Consider the following 7,220-nt stretch of genomic DNA (forward strand, 5'->3'; position numbering starts at 1 on the left):
CTGTGCTAGTGCACGTGGAGTCTCATTTACATAGAGAACCGCCCTAAATGACCATTTATGGTCACAAACCGTCCCTTTAAAGCTGAAAGAAATGTCACTGATTTCTGTCCACCAACAAGAAGGAATCAAAGAAGACAAAGAAAAACAACTTTTAGGATGCAGAAATATAACTTTTGATCACTTAAGTGGAAGCAAAATAAGCCATACTTTTTGGTGCCCTCAGCAATGGTTTGACAAATAAGATAAAAATATTGCTTGGGAGCAGGTTAGAGCTGTGGTAAGTTCTGCCTCATCTGAGTGCAGAACATTTAATGAAATTAAAAAGAAATGGTTTGACTTGAAAACATATACAAAAAAATAATAATTTGGTTCCACAAAAGGGATATAAGTGCAGGAAGGCAGAGAGACTCTTCACTGTCTGCTATGGACCAGCGCATTGGTAGCATAATTGTAGAGACCTCAGTGTCTGACATCATTTGTTATGGTGATACTGAGGACCGTCTCCTAGACCCTGAAGAAATACCAAGCACACCAACTGACGGTAAATCAAGCTTTATTTTTGCACCCATATTTAGACATGGAACACATCTAAATATTTTTTCCTTGACAATAGATATAACATTATAAATGTAACAAAAATTAATATTACAAAAATAACAAAACATGAAATCTTCACAGATGTGGGTGATTTACATGACCCCCTCATCCCCAGGCCTACAAGAAGGGTGTCCTCTTTGGTGAGCGCTTCAGCTGTGCCACATGACACAAACCTGAAACAACAAGAAGAGATCAACACATCAATTCTTGGACTCAAACAGCAGCTGGAGGATGTAAGGGAGAGCGAGGTATGTTGTCACACTTTTCAAGCTGTCTAACATTTACTGGGCACAATGCATCACAATGGTATAAATGTCATACCAAATGAAAGACAGAAGTCTTGGGCACATATTTTGTTTTCGTTTCATCTTCATATCTCATTTCTGTATGGAGTTGTAGACCGTTAAAGAGAGTGTGCCCTTGTGACAAATTGCCCCATCAGCCGGTAAATTATCACACTATGTTGGGTAAGTTGTCACATTGGATTATCAACAAATAAGAACACAACTTATTAATTGTGAATATTGAACCAAATTCAACTTAATTTAAAGAACTCAAAATAAAAACAATCATGCCTAGAGAATCTGGCAAGTCATGCCTTGCAATCATAGCAATAATGCTGGCAAAGCACACTAAGTGGCACGTCCACTTTACTTTGAAATCGAACGTTCTCTGGCGTGCACATACAGTGCATTGCAAAAGCATTCACCCCCCTTGGCGTTTTTTCCTATTTTGTTTCATTATAACCTGTAATTTAAATGGATTTTTATTTGGATTTCATGTAATGGACATACACAAAATAGTACAAATTGGTGAAGTGAAATAAAAAAAATCACTTGTTCAAAAAAAAAAGAAAGAAGGAAAGTGTGGCATACATATCCCCCCCCCCCCCCTTTGCTATGAAGCCCCAAAATAAGATCTGGTGCAACCAATAAACTTCAGAAGTCACATAATTAGTTCAAGTCCACCTGTATGCATAATAAGTGTCACATGATCTCAGTATACCTGTTCTGAAAGGCCCCAGAGTCTGCAACACCTCTAAGCAAGTGGCACCATGAAGCAAGCGACACAATGAAGACCAAGGAGCTCTCCAAACAGGTCAGGGACAAAGTTGTGGAAAGGTACAGATCAGGGTTGGGTTATAAAAAAATATCAGAAACTTTGAACATCCCACAGAGCACCATTTAAATCCATTAATAAAAAATGGAAAGAATATGGTACCACAACAAACCTGCCAAGAGAGGGCCGCCCACCAAAACTCACAGACCAGGCAAGGAGGGCATTAATCAGAGAGGCAACAAAGAGACCAAAGATAACTCTGAAGGAGCTGCAAAGCTCACAGCGGAGATTGGAGTATCTGTCCTTAGGACCACTTTAAGCCGTACACTTCACAGAGCTGGGCTTTAAGGAAGAGTGGCCAGAAAAGCCATTGCTTAAAGAAAAAAATAAGAAAACATGTTTGGTGTTCGCCAAAAGGCATGTGGAAGACTCTCCAAATATATGGAAGAAAGTACTCTGGTCAGATGAGACTAAAACGGAGCTTTTTGGCCATCAAGAAAAATGCTGTCTGGTGCAAACCCAACACCTCTCATCCCCCTGAGAACCTCATCCCCCTAAGAACACCATCCCCACAGTGCAGCATGGTGGTGGCAGCATCATGCTGTGGGGATGTTTTTCATTGACAGGGAATGGGAAACTGGTCAGAATTGAAGGAATGATGGATGGCGCTAAATACAGGGAAATTCTTGAGGGAAACCTGTTTCAGTCTTCCAGAGATTCGAGACTGGGAAGGAGTTTCACCTTTCAGCAGTACAATGACCCTACGCATACAGCTAAAGCAACACTCGAGTGGTTTAAGGGGGAACATTTTAAATTACTTAGATTGGCCTACAGTAGTCAAAACCCAGACCTCAATTTAATTGACAATCTGTGGTATAACTCAAAGGTTGCTGTACACCAGCGAAACCCATCCAACTTGAAGTAGCGGGAGCAGTTTTGCCTTGAAGAATGGGCAAAAATCCCAATGACTAGATTATAGCTTATAGAGACATACCCAAGAGACTTGCAGCTGTAATTGCTGCAAAAGGTGGCTCTACAAAGTTTTGACTTTGGGGGGGTGAATAGGTATGTACACAAGTTCTGTTTTTTGTTGTCTTACTTCTTGTTTGTTTCACAATAAATAATGTATTTTTCATTCTCAAAGTGGTAGGCATGTTGTGTAAATCAAATAATACAAACCCTCAAACTCACATTTTAATTCCAGGTTGTAAAGCAACAAAATAGAAAAAATGCCAAGGGAGTGAATACCTTCGCAAGCCACTGTAGATCCACGGTAATTGTTGGAATGGGATGTAACGCTGCAGACAAAAGTCCTAACAAAAGTCCTAACAAAACAGATGTGATGTTTCAACACACTAATGCACAGTTTTGTAACAGCCGATACGACGTATCCCATATCTGACTAATCAGACTCATCTTTGGAGTCACAGTTCCGACACACATATATTGCCTGGCCTGGGGCACACTTCACCTCGCACACTTCACCTCGCACACTTCCCCCAAGTCTCCTTTGGACGGCTGTTTGAAAAATGGCTCCACACAGACGAGGCTGAAGCACTCCTCTTCGTCTGATGACTCTTATACAATTTATTTTTTTAGCTACCGCCTTGTTCTTTGCAGATCCAGATTTAGCTTCCGTTCCCGTTTCTTCGGAAACACCCTTTTGCTACATTGTGCCTTATTCGTTTCCATTTCTAGTGCCTGCTTCACTGGTGTGTTGGTTAGAATTCCTGTTTTGCGCCGTTTTCTTCCTTTGCAAGCTGGTTTTTCAGGGGCTTGCTTTTGGATATGGCCATATGTCCTCTGGAGTTGGTACTGGGCAGGTCTGTGTCTGAGCTCATGCTAGGCAGGGCTGGAATAGTGTTGGGGCCTGGCAGGGCTGGAATAGTGTTGGGGCCTGGCAGGTTGTTGCTGGGGCCTAGTAGGGTTGGGTTCTGAATAGGGCGATCTGTAACATAGGATGGGGCAAACTCGGTTTCCAGAAATACATCCCTGTTGTAATGCTGTACCCCAGCCACCCCGAATGTTCAAGGGGGTTGCAGCCAGACGATTGGCGATTGCCACAATAAATTGCCCTAACCCTAAATTGACATTGTCTTCCTGGGATTGTTCCTCATCCAGGCATCACACAAGGTGTTGATGTGCCTCTTTAGTGGCCCGTAGACAGACCTGTCTAAGGGTTGAAGCCAATGAGAATAATGGGGTGGGAATGACAGCATAATTTTCTTTGGCATAATTGAGTCCATCAACGAACAGATGAGACTTGTGGTTTTGTCCAAAAGGAGTAAACAGGGCTTCTCCTTTGAGCACTTCGTATGCTCAACTAAATGTTTCAGGAAGTCAACAAAGTGCACATCTTTCATCCACCCAGAGGGATTTGCCCCTCCATTGCTGCCAGGTGGCCCGTGAATCAGGAAATTATCGCGGAAGTTGATACGGGAATATAAAATATGGAGGTATACTATTCCCTGTGACTGAGACTGCACAGACCAGTGTGACAAGGGTTCCCCTTTCAGCAGAGGTCAGTGACCCTACTTGTTTGAATCCACGTCTGCCCACCACTTTGTCAGGTTTATGTACAGTGGTCACCCCAGTTTCATCAACATTCCTGGTCCAAATTAATATCTCTGTAGCATTTCTGCTACATTTTCAAAGAAAGCATTAACATTTTCTCTGAAGCTACTTGCCCTGGCAAGGCTAGTTGCCTCTGGCTTTCTCAGCGTCAGCGTAGGGTGCCACTTTTTTAAGAAGCCTGTCAACCACTCCGAGCTGGCCTTTTCTTCTTCTGCCCATGTTGGCGCGAACTTCAGCTGGTGTGCCACAGCAAACTGGTAGGCAAGTCTTTTGACCTCACTTGGCGACAGACCAAAATTAATGTCAGCTGACCTAGTAATATACTAAACAAGCTGCATCTCCAAATCCGGTGAAAAAACCTGCCATGGCTTTGAATAGACAACCACTGTTGGCATGGATATCTGACTTCCAACTTCCTCTCTGGTAACCTTTTGACAATACCGAGGCAGAGTACGGTAATCTACTCCTGATTGCTTTGTTCTGCCACTTCACCTGCCTCACTGCCTTTAACATTATGCCAGGTGGTGTGCTGCCATTCTCTTTCTTTTTATCATTTCTAACCTTTCTTTCCTTCCTTCCTTCAAAAACACATTTCCTCATTGCAATTACATTAATTACAGGCTTATTACGCCCACCTCAATGTCTACTATCCTTGTTGCCACAATGTAATTCATAACAGCACACTAAATTCATGTGTGTGTGTGTGTGTATATATACTGTCTCATACAGTAGGCATGTAGTGTTAGTAGATACACACACACACACACACACACCAGAGCCTGTCTTGTGTAGTCCAGGGATATGTCTGCTGCTCTAAACTATATGTGTATATATAATAATCCATTTACAGTAACATTTAATACTATTATCAGAGCTGATTACACTTTCGCAATGTTTTTTGAGCATGTTCTATGTGTCTATGTATAACATGGCAAGTTGTCACATGTGAAGACTTGCCCCAAGGACATTGAGACAACTTGCCCCAAACTCACGTGTGCTAATGTTGGCTAAATCTCTCAAGGTTAGCTCAGCAGAGGACTGCAGCTAAAGTATCAAAAGACACATTATTGTCTCAGTGCAAAATTATAATGTTGAATGTTTTATTGCATAAAATGTAAAGGGACAATTGTTTTACTTTTTGAAGGGGAAAAATGTGAAACTTGTGCTCACCTCAGATTAGAGTGACCTTGACCACAAGTGAACAGGAAGTTGAGCATAGAACGTGTAATCATGCAAAGTAGCTATTTGATTTTTGAGATAGCGCCTCTAGTGTTGGAGGTATGAACAGTTTGTATGAACAACTTACCTCACTCTCCCCTATGCAACGGCCTGAGACATAAATCAATCATTGAAAGAACTTGTTGATTGTGTCAAAAATGTGAAACAAATTCTGGTGCAATGTAAATGTGTTTTCCTTGTCAATTTGATTACAAAGAACAGATACAGTGGGGAAAACAAGTATTTGATACACTGCCGATTTAGCAGGTTTTCCGACTTACAAAGCATGTAGAGGTCTGTAATGTGTTATCATAGGTACAATTCAACTGTGAGAGATGGAATCTAAAACAAAAATCCAGAAAATCACATTTGTATGATTTTTAAGTAATTAATTTGCATTTTATTGCATGACATAAGTATTTGATCACCTACCAACCAGTAAGAATTCCGGCTGTCACAGACCTGTTAGTTTTTCTTTAAGAAGCCCTCCTGTTCTCCACTCATTACCTGTATTAACTGCACTGGTTTGAACTCGTTACTGGTATAAAAGACACCTGTCCACACACTCAATCAAACAGACTCCAACCTCTCCACAATGGCCAAGACCAGAGAGGGTGTAAGGACATCAGGGATAAAATTGTAGACCTGCACACGGCTGGGATGGGCTACAGGACAATAGGCAAGCAGCTTGGTGAGAAGGCAACAACTGTTGGCGCAATTATTAGAAAATGGAAGAAGTTCAAGATGACGGTCAATCACCCTCGGTCTGTGGCTCCATGCAAGATCTCACCACGTGGGGTATCAATGATCATGAGGAAGGTGAGGGATCAGCCCAGAACTACACGGCAGGACCTGGTCAATGACCTGAAGAGAGCTGGGACCACAGTCTCAAAGAAAACACATTACTCCGTCATGGATTAAAATCCTGCAGCGCACGCAAGGTCCCCCTGCTCAAGCCAGCGCATGTCCAGGCCCGTCTGAAGTTTGCCATTGACCATCCGAATGATCCAGAGGAGGAATGAGAGAAGATCATGTGGTCTGATGAGACAAAAATAGAGCTTTTTTTGTCAACTCCACTCGCTGTGTTTGGAGGAAGAAGAAGGATGAGTACAACCCCCAAGAATACCATCCCAACCGTGAAGCATGGAGGTGGAAACATCATTCTTTGGGGATGCTTTTCTGCAAAGGGGACAGGACAACTGCACCGTATTGAGGGGAAGATGGATGGGGCCATATATCACGAGATCTTGGCCAACAACCTCCTTCCCTCAGTAAGAGCATTGAAGATGGGTCGTGGCTGGGTCTTCCAGCATGACAACGACCCGAAACACACAGCCAGGGCAACTAAGGAGTGTCTCCGTAAGAAGCATCTCAAGGTCCTGGAGTGGCCTAGCCAGTCTCCAGACCTGAACCCAGTAGAAAATCTTTGGAGGGATCTGAAAGTTTGTATTGCCCAGCGACAGCCCGAAACCTGAAGGATCTGGAGAAGGTCTGTATGGAGGAGTGGGCCAAAATCTCTGCTACAGTGTGTGCAAACCTGGTCAAAACTACAGGAAACGTATGATCTCTGTAATTGCAAACAAAGGTTTCTGTACCAAATATTAAGTTCTGCTTTTCTGATGTATGAAATACTTATGTCATGCAATAACATGCAAATGAATTACTTAAAAATCATACAATGTGATTTTCTGGATTTTTGTTTTAGATTCCGTCTCTCACAGTTGAAGTGTACCTATGATACAAATTACAGACCTCTACATGCTTTGTAAGTA

The sequence above is a fragment of the Oncorhynchus masou genome, chromosome 3 (genome assembly GCF_036934945.1).
Source record: "Oncorhynchus masou masou isolate Uvic2021 chromosome 3, UVic_Omas_1.1, whole genome shotgun sequence".
NCBI lineage: Eukaryota > Metazoa > Chordata > Actinopteri > Salmoniformes > Salmonidae > Oncorhynchus > Oncorhynchus masou.